Below are 26,816 nucleotides of genomic sequence, written 5' to 3'. Positions count from 1 at the left end.
CAGATCATCTGTGTTCTTTTGATGACTAAACAAGCCAATCCCAGAAAGGCAATATAGGCCACAAGTGCCACACATGAAGTTGTCCCTTGTGTCATGACCACAGATCATCACTGTGTAGCACCTGCGGACAGGCTGAACTTTAATTTCAGAAATGCCTTTTCTAAAACAATACAGCCAAAAAAAAGATTGTGGATGTAAATGCAGTGGCTGTCTGGAGATAAAGTGCTTGACATGTCGCACCAGACAAGAAAGCTTCAAAAGGAATGAATTCATAGAAGAGAAATGTACAACAAACTGAACTATAATCTCCTGGGAGATTAGATTACCTACAGTGTAGAAACAGGCCCTTTGGCCCAACCAGTCCACACCGACCTCCGAAGAGTAACCCACCCAGATCCATTTCCCTCTGACTAATGCACCTAACACTATGGACAATTTAGCATGGCCAGTTCACCTGACCTTCACATCTTTGGACTGTGGGAGGAAACCGGAGCACCCAGAGGAAGCCCACACAGACAATGTGCAAACTCCACACAGACAGTCGTCCAAGGCTGGAATCAAACCTGGGACCCTGGTGCTGTGAGGCAGCAGTGCTAACCACTGAGCCACCATGCCACCCCAGTTATCTCTGACTACAAATATGATGGTTTAAAAAGGCGGCAGTCTGGGTCAGAGACACATTTGAACTTTCCCTTTAAAGAATAGACTAGCTAAGGGGTTAAAAGTGATCTTCAATGCTAGTCTGGGTGTGTCAGTGGCCTGTTAAGGCTAGACTTATGGTAACAGTCATTAAACACCCCTGCAAAGCAGGTGAAACAATATCCTTTTACTATGGGTGCTACCACCCAGCCACTGTCAAAAGGATTCAGGACAAAAGAATTTCAATCAGCCTGCAAAACTGAGAGTTCAAAATCAGTTGAAACACTACCAATGTCAAAATCACTGGCAAAAATGATTATAATTACCACAACATTCTTTCAGCTACTCTTCCCCAATGATGCAGAGACTGACCTATATGTCTTTTTTTGGACTTACTCTTAATCTGTGTGTATGTACGGTGTGTTTATTATTTCTTCCCACATTTAAGTAACAGCCTCAAACTTTGTTAACTTAAGAAAGCTTTATAGTGGCTTCTTTTAAAACATAAATGCATCTGGTCTGAGGAAAAAAAAGTATCCACAAGGGAGGTGGATCCTATGTAATTCATCTTGTTGTGACCAACTGTGGTGGTGGGTTTTAAGAAAAAAGAATGTCAGTTCATCCTTTTTCACCCAGGATCTTGAAAATTTTGAGGATATTGCATCTGGAGCCATAACAACTTGAAAAACCCCTGTCTGGTCGTAACACTTGCCAGTGGTATGGGCTGATCTCTGATGATGGACTGAAGAAGGGCTTATGCCCGAAATGTCGATTCTCCTGCTCCTCGGATGCTGCCTGGCCTGCTGTGTTTTTCCAGCACCATATTTTTCAACTCTGATCTCTGATGATACCTTGCTGCAGGCCTGGAATCTGCTTTGGAGCATCTTAAACCTGAAATAATTCGCTACGGTGATGACTTCTACCCTCATTTGTTGTAGCCCATGTGCATTGATCACCAGCTAAAGTTTCTCATTTATCATGAGGGACTCCATGCCTCTGTAATTGATATTGAAAATCTTTATGCCTCTTTTTTGACAGCATCCAAAATAAAGATACATTTTTATTTTTAGAAAATAGAAAAACATCTAAAAATATGATAAAACACATTAATGGAGCAAACATTATAGCTAGAATGTCAAAAATGTTGGTCATTTGATTTATTCAATCTCCTTGAAAGAAGCAGTGTTTTTTTGCTTTGCTCTGTGTAATACTTCATATCGTTATTATATGTTTTATTATATACATTCATTCAGCACTTATACATAATGCTACTAAATTAATCTGATGTCAAATCCATAAAGATACATTCAAAAAGGAAGAGATTCAAATAGTATTATATAAATTGTTGACCAAAGAAATAGAAGCATATCATAGTGGGGTTAGATGGAAGTGGCTCATGTAACATGTGACTCTTGGGATGAATGACCTGTTTTAATCTGGATAAAGCATTCATTCAGAATCAGTAATGCTTACATATCCCTGGGTTGGATCTCCTACGGGTTCTTGAATGACTTGAGTTTTCCACAGAATGGGCTGCTTTGTCTCTTGACAGATATCCTGTTTTGTTTTGTGTGTTAAATATTGTATCTTCTTTACCTTAGCAGTGGCAGTGCAACCATTATAATCCCAATTCAAGAAAACTGAACTGTACCATTACATGTTCAGTACAATACCCCAGTGAGCTGTATATTTATTTCTTATCAGATCTTCGAGCTTTATAAGTAACATGGATTGTACTCTTGAGGCAAGGATCCTGTTGCAGCCTCTAACCCACAAAGGCTAAGGTCAAAATGAAAGGGCAGGTCTTCGAAGTAAAACTGACATTGGATTTTCATTTTTGTTATTTTAAGGAGTTACTTTTCGAAGTTTCACATGACAATGAAGTGTTTACTTTCCCTTTACGATTTTTTTTGATGAAATAATGGTTTAGTTTTTCTATCCTTTTTGTTTCCCCAAGTACCTCCATTATAATGCTTTGGTCTGCCATTCCAAACAACAATATCAGTTCGGTAGTGACTTCACCACAGAATTTGTCCCAAAAGGCTTTGTACAGCCATAATCAGATGAAAGCAGAGGCTCACAAAAAGGAGATTTTACAACCAAATGTTTGGCCAAAGGGAGGCTTTGAAAGGACTGGGGGAAACCAAAGGGCAGAGAAGTTTTTTTGGATAAAGATTAGATTAGATTCCCTACAGTGTGGCAACAAGCCCTTCGGCCCAACAAGTTCACACCGACCATCCGACACACCCAGACCCATTCCCCTACATTTACCCCTGCCTAATGCACATAACACTACAGGCAACTTAGCATAGCCAATTCACATAACCTGCACATCTTCGGACTGTGGGAGGAAACCGGAGCAAACCCATGCAGACACTGGGAGAGTATGCAAACTCCACACAGATAGTTGCCCGACAAGGGAATTGAACCCGGGTCCCTGGTGCTGTGAGGCAGCAGTGCTAACCACTGAGCCATCGTGCTCCCCTGGCATAAAATATGAGACTGTAAGGCATTACTGTCAATAATGAAGTGTTTGATGTGACTTTACCTGCAGTGTATTTTACTTGATGTGGTAATGCTTATGTTCGCTCACGTAACATAAGAAACTAGATGGATATCATTGCATTGGAACATCCAATAGTTTGCTGTTGTGTACAAACATTACATTTGCAAATACGTAATTGTCTAGGTCAAGATTAAGCTATTAAGTTACACAGAGCAGCATGTTTCTTGCACACCATCTTCAAGTGATCTAGGTAAGGTGAAGTATCAGATCTTTATTAACTCTCAGGTCATATGCAGTGATTCAATGATGGTATCATATGCATGACTCTTAATAGTGTACTGACCATGAGTTTAACACAACAATGTGGTCAAAAGACTCTTGATGAGTTGTGGTAATGCACATTGTAGAAGGTACACCTTTCTGACACTGTGCATCAGCGGTGGAGAGTTCGTGGATGGGTTCTCCATTACAAAGGATACTGGATTGAAAAAGACAATAAGAATTTGAAAGTTCAGATGTTGCAACTAATGTAACTACATATTAAATGGCAGAGACTGGCTCTGTATCCCTTTCACTGACTTACAAGCAACAGCATCACAGGCTCCAGTTTTCACAACATAACAAAAATCAGGAAGAGAACGGGGTAAGTGGGAGGTTTTCCTGTATGTTTAAAAAAAAAATGAAGCAATAAGCAGTAAGTATTACTGCGCCATGCTCAAGCTGAGCTAGCAATCTCTAGTGATCTCAATTTGGATCAGGTTAGTGATTGCCAAATCCTCCAAGCTTAAGTTACTTAAAATGTAAAATATAATTTTTTTCTTCCTATGTAGTGGGTTCTCCAATATTCAGCAGACAGCACATGTGATGGATTGTAATAGTACTTGATATCATCATAAACTACAACATATACATTTTGAATTTGGCTTTTTTACCTTGATTAGCAAACTCACATCTAAGGCAGCTGGGTCAGTCTGTAATTGTTTACCATGATATAAAGTAGTTGGCAGTGGCACCTCCAGTGTTCTAACCGCAAGGAACACCTTTTTCAACTGAAGAGATTGTTTCTTGCATACAAAAAAAATACCTAAAATCAAAATAGTCCTGTCCATCAGCAGAGAGGAATTTATGGACCACTGGATAGGATTGAAGGATTGTATATCCTTTTATTGTAGGAAGTGACAACCTGAGGAGGATGTTGCAAATAATCTATCCACCCGACAGGAGCAGTAATTGTAATGTCACACTAGCTAAGGGGCCATTGGTGAATGTGAAATTTAACTTTGAATGAGAAAGATGTACTTTCTACTTTACATTTAACAGCCATGGCATCTCAAAAACATAGTAAGATTTTGAAAAATTATCGTTCGGGACAAAATGTGCTGATGGTTGAACAGTGACTGGAGTAAGCTTCAATAATTTTCAACATGTTGCTTAAAAAAATGTATTTTAGCGTAGATTTTAAGCCAATCCTTTACAAACAACTTTGGGTGTGAGCTGCAAAAATGGAACGCCCAACCTAATTCTAGGCTGACATGGGCTGTAAATCCCAACACTTCTATTCATGCAAATTGTACTGGGGGTGACAGGAGGCAGAATACTCAGACAGGGTTTTGTACAAGAAGCAAAACTGAACTTTTAAAGCTGTGGAAGATAGAAAAACCTTGAAGTGATATAAATTAGTAATGACTGTGCCTCTAATACTTTTGCACATCTATTCTCTCTTTTTCGTGAAACCACAAACAAAATGTTTTTACCAGCGCAAATTATATGTAAAAGAAAAGGGTCACAGAATGATTTTGTTGCTGGCTAGGCCGGCATTTATTGACGACTCCTAAGATTCTTAAGTTTCAGTTTATAGACCAATATCTTTGATGTGATGTAAATCTTTCTTTCCTGTTTTCCAAAACAATTGGTTAACTAGAGGATGTTTCCTACTAATTTGTGCATCAGAGTAGATACAATTCATTGACCCAGTCCACAGTCTTTGGAAAGTGAATCATCCCTTTTAGTTTACAATTTAAAGAGCTTTCAGGGCTCATGCAGTTGTTGTAAGAAACTGTTTAATTTATAAGATTATACAGAGAATTTAACAGTTAATAGCTTTAGGAGCTCACTCTTTCCAAGAATCTATAATGCACAATTGGCAACCAGGCCATTTTGTCTAGTACTTGTACTACACAGACCTATCATAAGTCATCACAATTTAGGCAAATGTTTTCTTTCTGTAGAAAGTTTGGTTAGGATTACACATTTTAAAGTGGAAATTCTGTCTCACCTAGTTTAGCTATTAATTCCCAACCATCTCTTTGTTTTGATTTTTGATATTTTTTAGTGTTGTACCTAGCATTGACTCCAATAAAAACTTTAACAGAGTTTACATACTACTATATGTGGTTACATGAAATAAATCTTCATTTTCGAGATTAATAGGGACAGCCTTTGTCATCTTTGTTGAAGTGTCCACACATTAGGGTCTTTGTTTTAATGGTTGCCACTACAATTGCCCTGAAGTTGGAGGCACTCTAGGTGGATTTCAATGCTGCAGAGCTATTCATCAGTTTAGAATACTTGCAGATGGCAAACTGAGCTGTTCATTCAACCATGTAAAATGTTGTTTCATGTGGTAACCACCTTTTTATTTCAAGTTTGTTGTGCCTGTGTTGTCTTGTCTGATCCTTTCTGACTGAGTCTCTGATTTCCCCTGAGGTTGGTGCTTAGCAAGGATAGCCTCATTTCTGACACATATGATTCCCTCTCACGACAGTGAGACAAGTCACATTTATGCCCAACCATTTATTTCTGACCTCTGCTCACTATTGGGCTACATTCACATTGAAAATAAGGAATACATTTTGTTCTCAGGTGTCAACTTGAAGTCCATAGTGCAGGGAGACGATTGACAGGTGCAATGTGGGGCTTTCAGTGGGTTGATTACAAATAAGGCAATTAAAATGCACGGTGGGAATGGACAAAGTATTGTTAGTCAGCAATTTGAGGCAGGAGAGGTTGTTATAATTGGCTGGCCTGCTTAGTGCAATGACATTTTGGTGTTGGCTCTTAGCTTAGTTCCTCTGGCTATAACAGTAAGAGAAATCCAGTACCAAATTGCCTCTTGTTTGTTTACCATCTGGGCATTGAGGAGTGCTACTTATCCTGGGGCTTCCATCACTCTGTCCCAGCACAATGCCTCTCTCCTCCGCCTAATGTGATAAACAAGCACTTCACTACTTTCCTCCATGTGTCTTAGAACTTGCGACTCTGGCAAAAATCTAGCAGACTTCATTGAGAGTCTTTCAGTAGGAGTGTGGTGACAAAACAGTTTTGGATCGGATAACTATATTTAAGCTGTTGCCCACCTTTCTCGTCTAAAATGTTATTTCAGTGCCACTAAGTTCCCCGATAGCATTGTCAACCCTCCAGAAATTGGCCAGGAGTCTCCAGGAATTAAATATTACTCCTTAGGGCATGTTCATGTACAAACCTGGAGAAAAATCACAATGACATTAAAAAAGATCTTTTTCTGTACTTTTCTCTTTCCCAGATGTAGAAATAAAAAAAATGTCTTGGTGGCTAGAGAGGGATTCCAGGGTACTTCCTGTTTGGTTCATAGTCAAGCAACATCCATTGAGTAATAAGACTTTCAGCTTTCTAATTGTCAAAGGAAGGTAGGGCATTACAAGGATGGATGTTTTCTCTAATTAATAGCTAGAATGAAGCCTCTAGGGATACATTTAATCATGGTGGGCAAACCTATCTCCCAGCCAGTGCCCCACACATTTACAGAGCCCTCCAGGAGATTGGTTGTGATGGCAGAGTTCAGAAAGCAGTGCAATAACATATCTGGTGGGAACCATCATTACAGCCTGCTAAATTTATATAGTGTCTGTTGTATGAGGACTTCCAGACCCAGGAACAACCGTTTGATGTTGTCACACACCTATATATCACTAAGCATAAATAGCATAGTGTGGGTTGAGTTAGACTTCATTATAACAGACCACAATACACTAGCTCCCACTACACCAGATTAAACTGTAGATAGTCTGGAGAGCACTTGGACATGACCTCATGTAGAAAATAGATTATTCCTTTGCCAATGTAACTGTATGATCAAAGTTTGGATATCTCTGTCTATGACGTATAGCAGTATATAGTATTAAAGCATAATAATTAGTGTTATCTTGAAGTCTAAGCCTGGAGATAGTTCTTGACTTTGCCTTCTCCTCGACCAGTCTGTCTTGTACCTGAGTTAGAAGTGTGGCATCAAATTACATAATAAGTTTCCATTGTAAATGTAGAAATTGTAGTTTATGGTGAAAATGTTGATACAGAAGTCTGACAAAAATATGATCATGAATAATAAGGTTTTGTACATGGAACACAGATAATAAAATAATATTTGATTTTAATTTTATTGTCACGCGTATCATAGTGAGAATATAATAAAATACAGTGAAAAGCTTTCATTTGTCACCATGTCGCCATTTTGAATAATTTAAGAATAAGGGAATAAAAAGAAAGATATAGCTTAAAACAAGCCCATCACTCTCTTGAGTATTGCCCAATCATAGTTACGTAAAGGGTGGCATGGTGGTTAGCACTGCTGCATCACAGTGCCAGGATCCGGGTTCAATTCGACCCTCAAGCAACTGTGTAGAGTTTGCACTTTCTCCCTGTGTATGCATGGATTTCCTCCAGGTGTTCCGTTCCCATTTCCTCCCACAGTCCAATGATGTGCAGGTTAGATGGATTATCCATAGGAAATATAGGGGTGCAGGGATAGGGTGGGAAGTAGAACTGGCTGGGATTCTCTTTAGAGGATCAGTGCGGACATGATGGGCTAAATGGCCTGCTTCCACGCAATAGGGATTCTATGATAACCATCTTGTGGTCAATTGGCATTTTTACCTTTCAAATCAAAGAAACAAAAATAAAAAAATTAAAGAATAGTACAGTATAAAAACAGGCTATTTGGTCAACTATACCAACACACGATGCCTTTCTAAATGAAAACCCTTCTGTCTCTGAGGTTCATATCCCTTTATGTGCTACCTATTCATATATCTGTCACAATGCGTCTGAAACGTTGCTATTGGATTTGTCTCCACTTTCTGCTCTGACAGTGCAACCCAAGTACTTAACACCCTCAATGTAAAAAAAGTTACCTTTCACATCTCCTTTAAACTTAACTTCTTTGACCTTAAACCTGTGCCCCCGGTCATTGACATTTCTACCGGGAAAAAGTCTCCAACTGTCCACTCTATCCATGCCTTATAATTTTTTTTAAACTTCTATCAGGCCGCCCTCATCCTGTGACATTCAAGTGAAAACAAACCAAGTTTGTCCACTTTCTCCTCCTAGCATATCAAACCAGGCAACATTCTAGTAAACCATTTCTGTAACCTTTCCAAAGCCTCCCCATCCTTCTGGTTGTGTGGTGACCAGATCTGTACACAATGTGGCCTAACTAAGTTTCTATACAGTTCAACGTTATTTGCCAATTTTAATTCTCTGTGCCCTGGTCGATGAAAGCAAGCATGTCTTATGTCTTTTTGACCACCTTATTCACTTGTGTTGCTGCTTTCAAGGAACTCTGGACCTGTATACTGGATCCTTCTGTATGTTGACGATTCTTTGTGTTCAGCATTTACTGAATACTTCCCCCTGCAATAGATCTCCCAAAATACACCACTTTGCATTTGTTTGGATTAAATTCCCTTGCTATTTCTCTGCCCAAGCTTCCAGCCTATCGATTTCCTCCTCACTATCTGCAGCTCCCCTAATGTTTCTGTCATCTGCAAACTTACTAATGAGGCTTCCAACAGTCTCCTTCAAATCACTTCTATATATTACAAACAACAGGGGTCCCAGCACTGATTCCTGCAGAACACCACTGGTCACAGAATTCCAACCTGAAAAATACCCTTCCACCACTATTCTGTGTGTCCTATGACCAAACCAGTTCTGTATCAATCTTACTAACTCCTTGCAGATCCCATGTGACTTCACCTTTTGTATTAGCCTGTCATAAAGGACCTTGTCAAAGGCCTTTCTAAAGTCTGTATAGACAACACCTGTCACTCTGTTCTCATCAATCATATGTGTCACTTTCTCGAAAAACTCAAATCACGTTTGTGAGAACACAACCTTCCATCACAAAGCCATGCTGTCTAGCGTGAATAAGACCATATTTTCTGACATGAGTTAATTCTATCCCTGAGAACCTTCTCCAATAATTTTCCTATCACTGACAGAAGGCTTACCAGCCTGTAATTTCATACATTATCTCTGTTGTCTTTCTTATACAAAGGAAAAAGATTGTGTTCCATCAGGTCCTAGGGACCTAATGCTTTTCAAAATACCCAACACCATCTCATTTTTTTATATTGACATGACCTAGAATATTGAAATAACTCTCCTGAGACTCACCATCCACCATGTCCTTCTCCTTTGTGAATACTGATGCAAAGTATTCGATAAGAACCTCACCCACTTCCTCTGGCTCTACGCATACTTTCCCTCCTTTGTCCTTGAGTGGACTTACCCTTTCCCTCACTACCCTCTTGCTCCTTATATATGTATAAAACATCTTAGGATTTTCCTTAATCCTGTTTGCGAAAGGCATTTCATGGCCTCTTTTAGCCTTCCTAATTTCTTGTCTGTGTTCTTTCCTGCTATCTTTGTATTGTTCAAGGGCTCTGTCTGTCAAATCCTAGGATGAACAGTAAATTCTGCTTAAAACGTGCACCATGTTACTCAGTTTATTAATGATTCAGGCTCACAGGGAAGCCCCTTCGTGAGAAGTACTTGAAATACTCCACATCTTGGTTGACAAATGTGGTTTATAGATCGTCCCACAAAATTATTTGAAAATCTACGTATCAAAAGCAGTGTATCATTTTAACTAGGCAAGGGCACCTCTTGACTGGCTTACTTTTTAATAAACATCTTAATATCCAGTTGCGTGAACTTCATTTTCAATTCTTGAATTTGAAAGTTTCTTCCAGTGAAGAAAGTCCCTTCAGAATACTCATTTCTTGAACTGCACTTTGTTGCCTTGAGTCATAACACTTATAGTTATAAGGCGTGGGCAGGTCATTTGGAATTATCAACTGCAGCTGGAGTTTAAGCACAATTCTGGGGTTAATGAATTTAGAAAATGCTAATTTGCTTCAAGATGCTTTATTCAAAACGAGAATTGTTGGTAATGTTTTGAGCTTAAAGGGGAATTAACTCGATCGGTTTGTGTCAGGGATCGTAGCATATACATTCTATAATGATATACTGTACTATAATTTTATAATGTACTAAATATAATACAATCCAAAATATCTTATTCAAAATCATTTTGCATTCCTTTACAAAATTATTTAAAGTTGCAATCCTTAAATTTGATGCAAATGATTTGCATTGTATCCAATGAGGAGTTTACTATTGAATGTTTGTTTTAAAATGTACTGCAGCGCACAGTGTGTATTTATCAATTTCATCTTTCACATACAAGGCTAAATTTATTGTCCATTTCTAGTTAGCCGAAGAGGTCAGCACTGTTTGTTTGATGTTGATTGTTATTACATTTGAGACACTGGTTAGACTACTTTACAAAATATTAAGAATGAACTGCATAATAGGGTTTGTAGTCAATTGAATATCTGACCAGAAACAGATGACAGATTAACTTTCCTGAAGGACATTAGTGAAGCAGTTAGGTTTTTATGACAATCTGGCAGCTTTCCCAGTCTTTTTCACTAGCTGTGCTATCAAGGAGAACTAACAATTAATATAGAGATCAGCCATAGTGTCATTGAATGGCAGAACAGGTTTGAACAACCTATGCCTACTCCAGTGTTTCTTGTTACGACTTGATAGGTTATGAATTTGCTCATTCGAGGTTATTTTTGTATTGGTCCTTTAAAAGTGTAAGGCGACATCACTGAAAGTTAGTAACTGGGAGTTAGTGAGACTACAGTTGAATCCCACACAGAGACAGAGAAGACATTCAAGGTGGGAGATGGACAGAAGTTATGGTGGAAGAAAAGCAGATCTTGGAGGAAAACAACTTTAAAGATGTCTGAACACCATCAAATGAGATGAGCTGATTCTGTTAATTGTCAATTGATATCTGGCAGAATCACAATGTTAAGAGTTATGAAGAATTGCACCATTTTGTGAAAATGTCTACAAATCAACAACGTATATATCGTTCATAATTTTTGAAAAAATTATTGGCAGATTTGTAACTTCTCATCTGCAAATTCAAAAATTGATCTTCTCTAATATCTTCTGCCCAGCTTTCCCTGCGCTGTCCTGCTGATATCCTCTTTCATGCATCAGACTTGAAACATAGAAACATAGAAAATGTGAGTAGGCCCTTTGGCTTTTCAAACCTGCCCTGCTATTTGGTATGATCATGGCTGATCTTCCAACCTTGTACATCATTCAAGTCTCTGTTCCTGTTTCTTCCCCATACCCTTTGATCCCTTCATCCCTAACTGCTTTTTGAAAACATTGAGTGTTTTTTGCCTCAATGGCTTTCTGTGGCAGACAGTTCCAAAGGCTCACCATTCTCTGGCTGAAGTATTTTTTTCTCATCTCAGTCCAAAATGATCTCCCCTGTCTGTTTAAACTGTAACCCGTGGGTCTGGATTCCCTGATCATCAGAAAATCCTTGATGAACTCGATTATTCCAAGTTGCTCCTGTTCCACTTCCAATCTTCCACTCTCCATGAACTTGATCTGTTTGGTAGGTCTGCTGCTCCAATTGTAAGTTGCACGGAGTATTGTTCACCCATCACTCCTATGCTTGCTGATTGACATTGGCTCCCAGTTCATCAGTCCTTCAAATTGAAAATTTTCACACTTGCATTAAAATCCATGCATCTATATCCAGTCCTATACTATCCCTGGAGACTGCTATAAGCATCTGACATCTCTGGATTTCTCCACTTCTGGTATTGTGCATTCTGATATCTTCTCATCATTTGGGACCATGTTTTTGGCTGTCTGGGACTTAACCTTCAGAAATTTCTCAATTCGCCTCGCCACATGTCTACCTCTCCCGTCTCCTTTTAAGGCAATCTTTCAAACGTACTGGTTTAACTAAATTTTTGACCATCAAGCCTTTTCTCTGGTAGCAGTTTTGTGAAACAAACGTGTGATGTTTCACTCACAGTAAGTGTGTTACGCATAAGGAAGATGTGATTGTAAAGGAGATGAATAAGCAAATGCAACATTTAATAATGAGTCTTACAGGCAAGGGATGATGCAGGTTTAGTACATTATCTGTGCTAATCTGAACCAGGCTAATGTTGAGGGATCAAGGTTTAGCATGATGGAGATAAAATAAAGTCAGACTTTCCAAAGTTAGTTAACAATAGTGTCAGATAAAGACAAGCAAGAGCTCTGCTGTTGGAGGGCTAGTATCTGAAAGATGACAATTGAATTGACTAATGCAGTGTTCCTTCAAAACCCTTTGAATTCTACCTCAGCATGAGTATCTGCCTTCAGGGTGAGTGAGAGAAAATAAGGGTGCAAATAAAGGCAAACACTTGGAAAAATAATTTTAGTTGATTGGGGGAGGGGTGTGGGGAGGAGGAGATGCTGCAAAGAGCATGGCATAGTGATCTAGTCTCTCCCACAAGGGGTACCATCCTTTTAGAATCCACCCTACCATGTCCTCTCAGGATCTTGTATGTTGCAATATGATCATCTATTGTTCTGAATTTCACAGACCCAATCTTTTAACCTTTCCCCATCCCACATATTAGTCATGTAAACATTCACAAATGCACGTACGTGCTTCCTTAAGGGGACTAAAGCTCCGACCTGATCTCATATACAACTATAGAAAGATTCCCATTACAATCATGACATTACTTTTGCTTCGTAATCATTCATTGTACCTGTATGCTTTGTGATCCATGTACCCAAGACATCTAGATCTCTCTGTATCTCAGAGTTCAGCTTTCTCTCTCTAAATAGAGAACATTCCTATTCATCCTACCAAAGTGGATGAGTTCACATTTTAATTCATACTACACTATCTGCCAAAAGTTTATCCACTCAATTAACTTATCGGTATCCCTTTGTGAACTCCTTATGTCTGCTTCTCAACCTATTTCCTGTCAATTTTTGTATACATTCAACAATCATCAGTAGACTTAGCAATCATATATTCACATTGATTGTGTCTCCTCAAAAAATGCTTATAAGTTAGTCAAACATGATTTTCCTTTCATAAAGCCCACAGTGAATCACAGAATTGTTATGGTGCAGAAAGGGGCCATTTGATCCATGTTAACTTTGCCTTGTTGCATTGAGATATTCCACTTGCCCCTCTGTATCATCCTTCAATATAAACATTTTGAGCATTTCCTCTGCAATAGATGTTAAGCTAATTGGCCTGAAGTTTCCTATTTCCTGTCTCTACGGACCCTCTACCTTCCTTGAAAAGAGGAATCACATTTCCAAATTTTCAGGCTGATGGAACTTTTCCTGAATTGTTTCGTAAATACCTTGTACATAAGAAACGACCAGTGGCATCTATTAAATTTAACTCTGGGATGTGATGAAGTATTTGCAAAAGTAAAGCTAAGAGTAGTTTTCTTGTCAGTGCCCCTGTACTGCCACTGCACTGTGTCTGTGGTAATGTGTGTACTATGTACAAGATTCACTGCAGCACCTCACCAAATTTATTCTGGCAGCACCTTCCTCCCCTGTGGCCTTTCAACACTAAAAAGTAAAAAAAAATCCCATGAGATTTTGAGATTGCAATCCCATCAAAGTCTCACACCATTCTAATTTGCTGCCATTCATTTACTGTTGCTGTGTAAGAAACCTACCTCACACCATTGTGACAATCCCATCAACACAAGGACCGTTTTCTTGGTGCAACTACAGATGGGGCAATGAATGGGGTTACTGTAATATAATAAAATAAGCCATGATGTGGAAGAGCTGGTGTTGAACCATCGACACCATTAACTGCCGGCTCAAAGTGGAGAGGATCTCCAAGAAGATCCCACAAATCAACACAGACATCTAATTTCTGCAGAAATGCAAGAAAGCAGGAAAGATCTAAAAAGGATTATGGATCACGAACCCAAGTTGACACCCAGTCTAAAATAAAATAAGCCATCGCTTCATATTTATTAACTGTAATATTAGACAGTCATTTAGCAGGATAATTTGTGAATTTGTGCTCCTTTAAGTTTCATAGATTGGAAAATCCTATGTGATCTGCTGACTAGTGCACTTTAAGTTCCCTATATTCTGCCATCACCTCGTGACACCAATTCCTGACTGGGGAATATTTGCAGAAGCTTCACAATGAGTAGCTGAGACAAAAGATCTGGGCATCAGTGATTACAGAATAAAGGTGTGAGAGCAAAACAAGACTGAACTTCACAGGGTGGTCTAACAGCCAAAGAAACCAAGCAATTCATTTATGAGCTTACAACTCCTGTCACGGCGGGTGAAGAGGATGTGTTCCAACTGTTCCAAGGACTTTGTGATTGCTGAGGAGAGAGGAAAATATGAAATGCCTATGAAGAAGGGCAGGAGATTAATAAATGAAAATCCTCAGACAAAGAATTTTCAGAAAAAGACAAAAAAATCATGGGAAGAAATATGAACTGTTCTATTTCCCTATTCTGAATACAGTGACTCATTGATGCAACTGTGTTGGGTTTTTTTCTGTAAATCTCAGTGGTCCCTCTCATTTTGTGTAACATAAAGTAAGGACAGTTAATTCTACAGCAACATTGCATTACGTTCTCTACATGCAATAATCTAACTGATTTGTAAATTGTGTAAAAAGAGTATGTTCACTTTATAGCATTGGGGTTTGGGTTTTTTTTTTATCAGAGAGGGAGAGTAAATGCAAGCTCATTAAATTATCCATACTCCTGAGGTCAGCAATGGTTCAATAAAGGGCAGGTTTTCCTGCACTGGCCTGTCACCTTGTATTGATCAGTCAGCCATTCATTTTCAGCTTGGCTTGATGCTGTCCCGCGGTAGCTATGATTGCATCAGTCAGCTCTGATTGCCATCTGGGGCTTGCCAATTTCAGTTGGCAGTGTGCACAGCTTGCTCGCACAGAATTTGAGAAATACATTTTTGTATACAGCACACACAGCAGTTAAAGCAAAGGGGGCAGGTGTATAATCTATAGTTGGCTGAATGCATCTGGGCATTGCAAAGGCAGCATATTGCTGTTTTGTGTACTGCAGATCAGGACTCGTGGGAGGGAATAGTCTGGCGTGGCAGCATAATCCCCAGGACCTAAAGCTCCTTCATTGACTGATAGGCGCAGCCATTAGTGAGTGGCTAGAAGATATGCCTGAAAGAGGAATAAACTGAAACGGGCACAGACATTCTAATGCCATTTGCCATCAGCAATCGGTGTATGTCTAAATACAACTGCGCAAATAATATTAACTTGCTGTTTAATATTGTTCTCCATAGGGAGCTTGGTCTGAGCAACAGTATTTAGCCATCATTCCTGACCATTATAGTACCATAAGCATTTTGTTTTGACTCCATATTTACATATTCCTTTTACTCATTCATTTGAGATATTCATACAGTGTTATTGATGTTGCAGCGATGTCCTCTGTACTTCGGGACACTTGAGAAACGCAAGTTCAAGTTAATAGACAAAAGCACTTTCAATTGCTAGAAGTGAATATGGAACTTGTTAATTCCTTGTTTTCAGCTGATTTAAAATCTGTATTCTTACCCAAATAGTGGTGAGAATGTCAAAATCACAGGAATAGTTGACATGAAAAATAAAGATGCATTTAAGGAAAGCATGTGGGGGAGAATGGGTTAGAGGTTACAATTGTACATGTAGCTGAAGAAACATGGGAACATGCTCAAACACAACATGGTCAGTTTCTGTGTCATATATTTGATGCAATCCAAACCCACTGACCATAGGAAAGATTTCCTGGATTCTGCTATCACCACAATTCATAGTAGGCATATCAGGTCACTGGGGCTGAAAATGATTTCTCCAAAATACCCTCTTCATCCTTTCCCATTATAATTCGGTCCCATCACATGGTTTGGCTTGGGAAATAGTCACAGACAATACATAACCATCATTTGCAATTTAGGCAAATTAAAGTCAGATATATTGTGGACAAAAAAGTGTTCATTTTCTGGACAATACACATTGTAGCATGTCAGGCCTTGTCAATAAGCTGTGGTTAGGATGGTGGTGACTGTTTGGCCCAAAAACTCTTTGCATTATTGAGAATGCCAAGGATTTGAGAAGCGGGCACACTGTTGGCAGATATTTTTCGGGCATCCAGCATAGCTGCTGAAAGGAAATATGCCAACATGCATTCACTAATGAGGAACTTAACACTTGAAGTAGGGCTCATCTGGGAAAGTTGGTTGCTTTGAATGCTAAGTGTGGATGTGACCTAAGAAGTGGCCATTGCCTAAAAATTTGCATTTTCAATCTTTTTCTTGAAACCTTCTGAACACTGAGGACCAGATGCTATCGTGTGGTAAGCTGTCTTCTTAAACTGCTGCAGTACATGTCGGAAACATGGCAGCTATTTATATTCAGGCCTGTCACAAATTGTTTTTTTGCAATGACTTTAAAAGATACATCTTTGACAGGACCCTATGGAAAATTTTGAATAATGTTGTGATTGTTGCCATTTACTTTAGAGTGCAGTTGAGGCCTCTGTTTGGTGTCTAATTGAAAATACAAAAGTTACTGGTTGCTTTACAGATCATAACAGTCTAGTTCTCAATTGTAATGCAGGTTGTTTTGCTATAGCATGCGTTTTGTTAATACAAATTCACTGTAACACGTTTGACAAACTGGGGACACTATTTCTAAAGCGCGAACTTTTAAAACATGTTGGCTGTAACGCAATTACCTTGCCAACACTTGTGCTGTTTGTAAAGTGTGACTTTTCCATAATGCAGGGTTGCACAAGAACGCAATCATCACATTACAGAAGAACTGCCTGTAGTCATTGAATCCACAAACTGGCCAATCCTGCTGATATCCAATTGAGATTTTATAGCAATGCTGTGGCTTAGTTTGTTAAAGTCCCTGCCTAGTAAACAGGAGATCCTGGATTCAAATCCTCACCTACCTGCGCTTTGCTTGAAAGATCCCTTGGTCAAATTTTAGTGGGATCTTGTGGTGCAGTGGTAGTGTTCAAGTCCCACCTGCTCCAGAGGTATGTAATAATATCTCTGAACAGGTTGATTAGAAAATATTTAAATAATGTGAACTTTTAAATATTAATTCTTTTTCTTCCTATGTCTTGCCTCTCTCTGTGTCTCCTTCTTTCCTTTGCTTCTGATTTAACTCCAATTCCAGGCACCTTCTCAAATTTATCTCTCTTTTTTCATGTACTTGACTGATTATATCTTAGTCCTGAAATCTTATTGAGCTAACCATCCCATCATTTGCTCAGGATCCAGGTGACCTTGCTATAGCATTTACTGTGCTGCTATCACTTCACCTTTCCAACAAGTTAGCGTACAGAATATTTTTGAATGCAAGGCTGTCAGAAGAAATCTGTCCAACAATGTATGCTGTGAGGTGCTTCATTCCAGCAAGTCCTGACCCAAAACAGTTTCTATGGTGATCTATGTGAAGGCATTGCTATACTTCAAGCATTGCATATAGTTTGAAATTATGGAATGTTTTCATTTATTGAATATTGTCACTGGTGCCTTAAACTCATTTCTAGGCAATTGTACCCTCCTCCTAAACACTACACTCAAAGTATTGTTTTGTATTTGCACAGGTCATGCAAGTCATCTTCTGTTTTTGTGTTCATACAGTCAATTATTTACTGGTGTCTGCTTAACATACAAATATATTACTAATGATCAAAATAGATTTTGTTTGCAGGGCATCCGTTGCACACATTCTGACAGCCTTCCAGAATTTCACCCAAATGTTCATTTCCCATATCGGCAGCGAATGCGAGGCAGGCTGATTTACCATTGTGCATTTAGATTCTGAACTCCTCCGTGAGCACACCCTGTTCAGGAAGAGATATATCCCACCTCTCTAAGCTTGGAGTGAAAACTATTACAAAGCGTATGAGAATCAGGCGAGAAGGTTCTGCCACCGCTTGTATCATGGTGGATAGCAAGCAGCATGGCCATCAGCATATTCTTCATTTGCTGATGTGCAAATCTTCACTTTACTCGTTTCCCTTTGTAAATCCAATTTAAAGTTTAATATTATTCTTATTCTCCAAAAAATACAGCAGTATAATAATGCAAGGAAACTTGTTGCTTTCCTCCCAGTCCCCAAACAGCATGAAACAAAGCTCTCAGAAATAAGGAGTTAAAGTAATTATCCAAATGTATTCCCTGATGAATATCATACAATTTCCATAATCATTTAATGCTACGAAAATTAAATGGGAAAGTTAATTAATATTGCAGCAAATGTATCTTAATGCCACAGCTGCAGTACCAGCATCCCACTATTTGAGAGGACTGGAGCAGAACAATGAAGATGGGAGAAGAGTGAACATAGTTTGTCCTCTTAAATTGGAGTCACTTATTTTGCATCATCTGTTAATTCAGTGCAGTGCTACTTGGGCTATCTTGTTTGCTTATTCTGAATTAGTATAAACTTTTCACCAAAATCAGTTTTGGTCAAGTGACCAATAGTGTTTAGAAGAGTCAAGTATATTTGTTCATTGTGAGAAAGAATTGCTTCCCTCCTCTGCCACTCAGTCGACCCAGAATGTTTATATGTTGTGCCAGTCCTATCTAAAGTTTGTCAACTTTTGAATTTTCAGGTGTCTGGGGTGCGATATGTAAATAACTTCTATGTCCATGCTGTGTCAGTTTCCAAAACATAATTTTGTCATTTAATGAGAAAAAGGAAAATGAAATCTGGTGAAATACCAACTGTAAAAATAACAGAGAAGTGGAGAGGAACAACAATAGGTAAGAATTGGCAAAAGGCAGAAAAATGGAGAGGGGAACAGAGTGGGAGATAAAGTGAAGGAAAAGTAACTAACTTAATTGGTGAAGAAAGGATCACAAGATAAAAATTTAAAGCCAGGAGTTTAAAGAAACAGCAATGAGGATAAATTCTTGCAAGAATAATTACACAATAAAATATCTCAATTACTGAGTTTGTCACCAATTAATAAGGTAGTTGGATGTATTCCTGTGGCACTGAATCCATGTCATCTCAGGAGAATAAATTCTTATTGGTAAATTTACTGAAAATCAGCACAAAATTGATTGCCATCTTGGCTGGAAAGAGATACAGATGCAGTGGACAGTAAAGTGAAGGAAACTCTGTATTCTTCATACCTACATTTGGTGCAGTGCTTTCCTGTGTTTGCACAGTTTAAGATTAGAAAATAAACAGGAGTTCACCACTGAATGAGTACTCTCTGCAGCTTTAAAAATGCTATTTTATGCACAGTTGTGAGATCAGATAGGAACAACACAGATGTTATTGATACATACTCTTAGAACTGAAGTTTCTTTGCTAAATATACAGTTCCTGTGTTGGATTGACAAAGTGGTGATAACATTGGTAAACATCTCAGCATTGTAGTTTTCAATCTCCTCAGTGTGAGAAAGGCAAGATTATGAGTTGCTACCATCAGTCAAACTGACCTGTCTCCTATGGACCTTTGTTTAACAGATTGGTGTATTTCAGGTTGAGCCTTAGAGGGTAAAAGTTCAGATATCTGAGAAAGTTGAGCTGCTGATTATACTATCATTTCCCCCAGGAAGTATATAAATAAAATCCAGTCATGAATTTTTAATTGGAGTTTAATATAAACCAAAATGGATAACTTCATCTCCTTTCCTAGTGACCTGAAATTGTTGACTAAAACTGTTACATAGCTACAGTAAAGAATAAGCCTTCAATGTTTTGTGGTTTCATCCCCTCAAAGAAAAGATTTTGAATTGCATTGACGTTGTATATTAAGCGATAACACAAAAAACTGTGAAGAGCAATATAGCTTTTGCCATATAACTTTAGATTCTGACTTGGCAAGTATCATTATGGGAGCCACACATATCTTAATCTTACTTATATTTAAGAATTAGCGTTCAAAGAAAGGGTCAGATTTTATTCTAGCAATAATATTAAACTGTTCTATCAGTGCTTGTAAATGCTGAAGAGTAAATTAGACAGCAGCATCGAGTGTGCAATTAAATGCACAAAGCTGGAAACTGCTGTCTCATTTCTTCCTGCCACTTCACAAGCTTCTACTATAAAGGTACCTCTATGACCAGTTCAACATAACACTATATGGAAGTTGTAAGGTTGTCTGAAATTGACCATTGCACAGCTGCTGAAGTTACCAGAAATACTTGGGTCCAGATTTTTGTTTCCTGGTTGGATGAGTGGAGATCAAAGAAAACGTAGCTCCATAGCAGCAGTCTATAAAAATAAAAGCCTGCACTTCATATTTTCCATCATGGGAGGGTGTGGCCCAGCTGGACAGAGAGTTAGGTTGGCTATCTGGGGAGGACAGGGAAGGCTGCTGCTTCCTGAGGTGGGGCAGGCAGAAAGCCTGCCTGGGGATGACACTACTGTGTTCAAAGCTTCGAAATTAAAAAAAAATCTCTTAGTGCCTCACTTTTTCATATTTGCTTCATGTCAACTTATTCCACTTCATCAAGAGTGTGGTGCTGGCAAAGCACAGCTGGTCAGGCAGCATCTGAGGCGCAGAAGAATCGACGTTTCGGGCATAAGCCCTTCATCAGGAATGGTGAAGGGCTTATGCCCGAAACATCAATTTTCCTGCTCCCCAGACACTGCCTGACCTGCTGTGCTTTTCCAACAGCACACTCTCGACTCAGATCTCCAGCATTTGTAGACCTCACTTTCTCCTTATTCCACTTAATGCCCATTTATCTATGCCCATGGCCCTTCACACCCATTAAGCACAACTACCCATCCCACTTGAGCCTTCACACCCCAATGAAAATAAGATTAGAATAGTTAGATGGTTATTTTTGACTGGTGCAGACTCAATAGGCTGAAGGGCCTCAACGAATCTAATGCCACATTCTGTTTCTTCAGTCAACTCTCATTACTCCTTGTTATCGTTTATGCTCCCAGCATCCTAAAGACACTTTATCATTCCCGTGATCATCCATGACAATTCTTAACCCCTGCCTCTTCATGCCAATTCAGGAAGTGTCAAACATGGGTCATCTATTAGGAGATATTTTAACACAAAACAAAGTTATGTGCCGATTGAGGATATCAACTTTGAAAAGAAAATTCTCATCAACACAAAAACATTCAGTACATTGAAATTTCTTCAAATAGCTCCTTGTTTAAACAAATGGTTCAATTTTATAAATTGTTGGAGCTGCCCATTAAAATATTTGCTTGACAGGCACCTCATTATGAAAATGAGAATTTCAGAAGTCAGTCAATATGCTATAATGATTTTAGTCTGCAGGAACACGGAAGTAACCAGCATCTTTTTTTTAACACCATGAATAATTTTGGACAGTTCCTTCATAGTTTTGAGAGTTTCTTGACTGTTTTGACAGCTGTAGGCAATGTCAATTCTCATTCGTATCACCAGAACCTTGATGAAAAGGTTTCTTGACCATGTTATCAAATGGCATTTGCTCAGCAATAACCTTGCTGTTTGACACTCAGTTTCAGGTCTAGTCTACTGCTAACCTTGCTACAGCCTTGGTCCAAACATGAATGAAAGTGCTGACCTTCAAAAGCAAGGTGAGACGAACTGACCTTTAGATCAAGGCAGCACTTGACTGAATGTGGCATCGGGGAGCCCCAGCAAAGGTGGAATCAAAAGGAACTAGGGGACAAAGCCAGAGTTGGCTCGAATCACACCTTGCAAGTCAAAGGAACATGGTTGTGGATGCTGAAGGCCAACCATCTCAGTCCTGGGACATTACTGTAGGAGTTTCTCAGGGTTGTATCCTAGGCCCAGTCATTTTCAGATACTTCCATTAGTGAATTTCCATAGATGATTGCACAATGTTCAGCACTATTTGCAACTCCTCAAATATTGTGGCACAGTGGCAGTATGTGATCTCTGAGCCAAGAGGTCTGGGTTCAAGTCCCATCTGCTCCAAAGGGTGTGTAATTATGTCTCTGACCAGTTTAGTTAGAAAACTTCTAAGTCTTAGATGCTGTGGTACAACTATTCTGGTAGTGACATTTCATCTTTACTATACATTTTAATTATTGTTGGAGATTTAGAGGTAATCTAATGTTTTGTAGCATCCTTTCTTTCTGTCTCATTTATCTCTGTCTCTCCTATTAATTCCTTATTTATTTCTCTTATTTGCTTCTTTTATGTGTTATTACTTTGATTTAAATATTTGACTTTCTCTTGCAGAATGTAGATTCTATAGATCTCAGTAAGGATCCTTCAATCTAGTTGAAGAGTGTTGCCCTTAGTTGCCTTGTTCACAATTCCCAGATCCCCCCTACAGGGTGCAGCAGAGTGCTGGACATCTGATGAAAGCAAATTGTCACCCAAATGCATATGAACAGTCTGTGTACGGCTATAAGTGTATTGAACAGAATGACAATCAATTGCTGCTGACTGGAAAATATGAGTGTATTTCACCTGATTAGGACAAGGTTATAATTAGTAAGAATTTAAAGGAAAATCCATCTATTATTTAGTTATTTGAAGGCAAAGCATAGCAATTAGATTATTTTTAATTTGAATGTGCAGTTTTACATTAACATCATCAACTGGACACATTATTCACCGACTTTCCATTTGTTACACTGGTTGTTTCATTGTTCCATTGTTCCATTGAGTGTGGCGCTTTAACACTAGTTTGATATTTGTAATCAAAATCCTCCCTAAATTGCCAGAAACTGTCTTGATATTGTAAATGTACGTTTATTGGCTTCAGTTAACTTAGTTGTTGGATTTACAGGGGGTATCACTCACTTCACAGTGTTGCAAACGATTGTTGAGATTTGCAAGAAATTGCAAAATGTAGAATTGTGAAGCAGCTGTTTGAAGTACTGGGAAACTAGCTTCCTCGATATGAAAGAAGAGAAGCCTGAATCTGATCTGTGAAACAGAAAGTAGGTTTAAAAATATGCCTGGTTAATATTGCTTGAGATAGAACCTGTACATTTTAGGTTTTTTTTTGAATATGTATCTGATCCTCTCTCCTTTAGTAGTAGTCAAGGTTGGAAGTTTATGCTGGCTGAATCCTGGAATATTTTTGTCTCAGCACTGTGCAGAATGACTGTGTTGTATTATAAATGAGTTGTCATGCTCTTAATGATTATTCAGTTTATGTTTGTTTTGATGTGAGAATTTTTTTCTATGCTTAAAGCAAGGGATAACAATGCTGCAAAATGAAAGCATTTCAGATATCCAATATCCAGATAAAATACAAGCCAGTTGCAGAGTACGTTTTCCTGGCTCCACCACAGAGGAGTGTGTCAACTGCACCAGAATAATGCGCTATATTTCAGAGAGCAGTTGCTCATTGAACATTGATTTGTGAAATATGCTGACACTTGAACTCAATTGCTGTTAAAAATTTTAGTTTTGAAATCTTGAGCATTCAAGAACATGAGTAGATTTTAGTTTAATTATTACGTTTATGGCTTCATGGGTACAGACTTCATTCTTGGTAGATGTGACTTAGAGGAGGTCTTGCACCACAGTGGGTAGCAACTCTGTCTCTGACCCCAAAGCTACAGGTTCAAGTCCCTAAGATTTGATGGCTAAGGATGGTGCATTGTAATATGGCCAAACAGTTTGGTTATCAACATGTAAATTCTTCTTAATACATGACAATGGAGGAATGAAAGGAAGATACTTCTAAGCAGAAGGCGACAATAAATCACTGCACTGCTGTGCTAAGCGTAACCATTGGCTAACACAGAAATGCATGGTCACTCATGTCCTTCCAGAGCACTCTACCTGGAGGGAGAGAGATGCTACTCCAGATTTACAAAGGTACCTGGGGCACTCTGTCATTGATTGCATTATCCTCTACTATCTGTTAATATTCAGGTTTATTTAATCTACTAAACGTGTTGGCTATCATCACCTGTCAGAAATTCAGGTGCCATGTGACTTTCCAATCATTCAAATTTGCCACTGTAAGGTATAAAAATCATTCCTTACATTTCTGTTGCCATCAGTGATCAGTCTGATTGTGGTCTGAATTTTTAGTATTACGACCATGTCAGAATGATAGCAGGGATTTAAAAATGGCCGACATGATCCAATTTCAGGATTCCTGTTTCCATTAAACAACCTTTAACAACCACCAAACCTCAAACCGATCATTGTTCACAGCAAACTGCCCGGCCTTCACGACAACACTATACAACCCTGTCACGGCAGACACTGCAAGACATCAGAGTGTGGACATGAATATCACCATTATACATGGGAACACCACCCACCATGTACTTGGCAGGTACTCATGTGACTTGACCAACATTGTCTATCTCATACGCTGCAGGCAAGGATGCTCTGAGGCATGGTACATTGGCGAGACTGACCAGAGGCTATGGCAATGGATGAGTGGAACTCGCACAACAATCAACAGACTGGAGTGTTCCCTCCCAATCGGGAGGATTCAACCTCTGACCTTTGGGTGACCATCTTCCTTCGGGACAGGCAACAATGCAAAGTGGCTGAGCAGAGGCTGATAGCTAAGCTCGGTATCCATGGATATGGTCAACTGGGACTTTGGGTTGATGTCACAGTACAGGTGACCCCAATGCACTACTCTCTCTCTTTCTCTCTCTATATCTCTCTCTCAGACACACACACACACATACACTCCTACAGACCCACATACTCACGCAGACCCTATCTCTATTCCTGATGAAGGGCTTTTGCCCGAAGCGTCGGTTTTCCTGCTCCTCGGATGCTGCCTGACCTGCTGTGCTTTTCCAGCACCACTCTGATCTAAACTCTGTTTCCAGCATCTGCAGTCCTCAGTTTTGACAAGCTCTCATACGCTCACACATACACTTCCACACTCACAAGCACCCTTTCACAGACTTATACCCCTTTACACTCACACACATACCCACACTCTCTCACAGACACACTCTCTCACACACACACACACACACACCCATTCATCTACCCTGCGCGCGCGCGCACACACACATACAAGTTTGTGGGGTGAACACAGAATTACATTTTATTTTGCTCATAAACTGCATAAATCCATTTAAGATTGTGTAAATCCCGCTTTAGAAATAGAATCAGTTTGACCTAACACTGGGACACAGACAGACTTTAATTTCACAACCTCAAATGTATTATCTGAGCTGAGATGGCACCTATTATTAAAGCTATCTTGAGAATGTAACTTTAAAAAAGTCTTAGGCTTACATATGAAGGAACCGAAACTAACATGATAATTCTGAAAGATGAATGACTTAAGCTAAATTTGTTTAATATTACATTCCATGACACTGCAATCCTGTTGCTATAAATTCTGTGTCTTATGATTCTGCTCCACAACCACCTGATGAAGAAGCAGTGCTTCGAAAGCTAGTGCTTCCAAATAAACCTGTTGGACTATAACCTGGTCTTGTATGATTTTTAACTTGTTACCATTCCAGTGTCGTTAGTTCTCAATTGTGCAGGATAATAGTGAAAATAGTTGGCTAGCTAGTCTTTAAGAAAGTTCACCTTAAAGGACTCCATTTGCTATGTCTTTACAATGTTGACTCTGCCTGCCAATTAGTCTGCTTGTGGATAGGCAAGCTTACAATGATAAATGAGTTGTTTTCATGTAGTGTCTGCTTCATAACTTGTTTTCCTGTTTTAAATACATTAACCCACAGACTTAATCAATTGCTGATGAGGGATTTTTATTCGGCCACTATCACTATCCTGACAGTAATGAGCAGACAGTCTGCACTCCAACCTGGCCGGCTGGGGTCATTGGCATCTCCCAGTCCTGAGCAATTCCATGAAGTTAGTTCAATTTCTCCATGACATATGGTTTAAAATCCCTTGGGAGATGTGAATGATTATCTGGTTTCAGGAATCATTTGAAAGGTAAGATCAGAGGGCCTTAATGATATTTTCCTGTTCACTCATTCAGTATATGTGCTTTAGAGAAGCAATTACCACTGCAGAGGTGTTGTAATGTGTCAGGCTGCTTTTTTTAAAAAAAGCCCGTTTCTTCAAAATAGCTTTCTTTAAAAAAAAAATGCGATTGCTCCAAATCTTCTAGAATAATTGATCTGCTTCCAAGGATGATGGATGTGATCCCATCCCACAATTGTGCACAGACTAAGCAACCCCCTTCCCACTTTGAAAGCCTAAAATAAAAGCAGAAAATACCGGAATACTGTTTTTCTCTCTCCACATAGGTTGCCAGTTGTAACATTTCAGGTCAGGGACCTTTTATTAGAGATGAGGTGAGATAGAAATGTTGACAGTTTTATGCGATGGAACTTGCAGAAGTAGGGTGTTGGCCTAAGAAGTTGTTGGTTAACTGAGTGTCAAGTATCTTCTGTTATCTTAGACCCATATTTATCTCTTCTGAGGGACAACTGGTGTCTCAAAATTTAGCATGACTACGGTTAATTGTTCATTATCACTGAAGTTTATGAGCTATAAATATGTGATAATTCAAGAACCTGTCATTTCAATTGCCACAGAGTTCTCTAGGTTATTCATTGATCAAA

The 26,816-nt window shown here is 39.0% G+C and overlaps 1 protein-coding gene across 4 annotated transcripts in view; it reads left to right on the top strand.

The window, feature by feature from the left end:
- klf12b (Kruppel-like factor 12b) overlaps window positions 1–26,816 on the top strand; it is a 280,995-nt gene that overhangs the window by 83,864 nt on the left and 170,315 nt on the right. The window contains exon 1 of one of the 4 annotated variants that reach the window (XM_043691385.1): window positions 24,791–24,871. The exons of the other annotated variants lie outside the window; for them this stretch is intronic. The gene's annotated coding sequence lies outside the window, so the exon portion shown is untranslated. Of the gene's footprint in view, window positions 1–24,790; window positions 24,872–26,816 lie in introns of those variants that run through there. 4 annotated transcript variants of the gene reach the window in all.

This window comes from Chiloscyllium plagiosum, chromosome 6 (assembly GCF_004010195.1).
Source record: "Chiloscyllium plagiosum isolate BGI_BamShark_2017 chromosome 6, ASM401019v2, whole genome shotgun sequence".
Taxonomy (NCBI): Eukaryota; Metazoa; Chordata; class Chondrichthyes; order Orectolobiformes; family Hemiscylliidae; genus Chiloscyllium; species Chiloscyllium plagiosum.
Note: the sequence above shows the minus strand (reverse complement) of the source record. Positions and strands in the feature narration are given on the sequence as shown.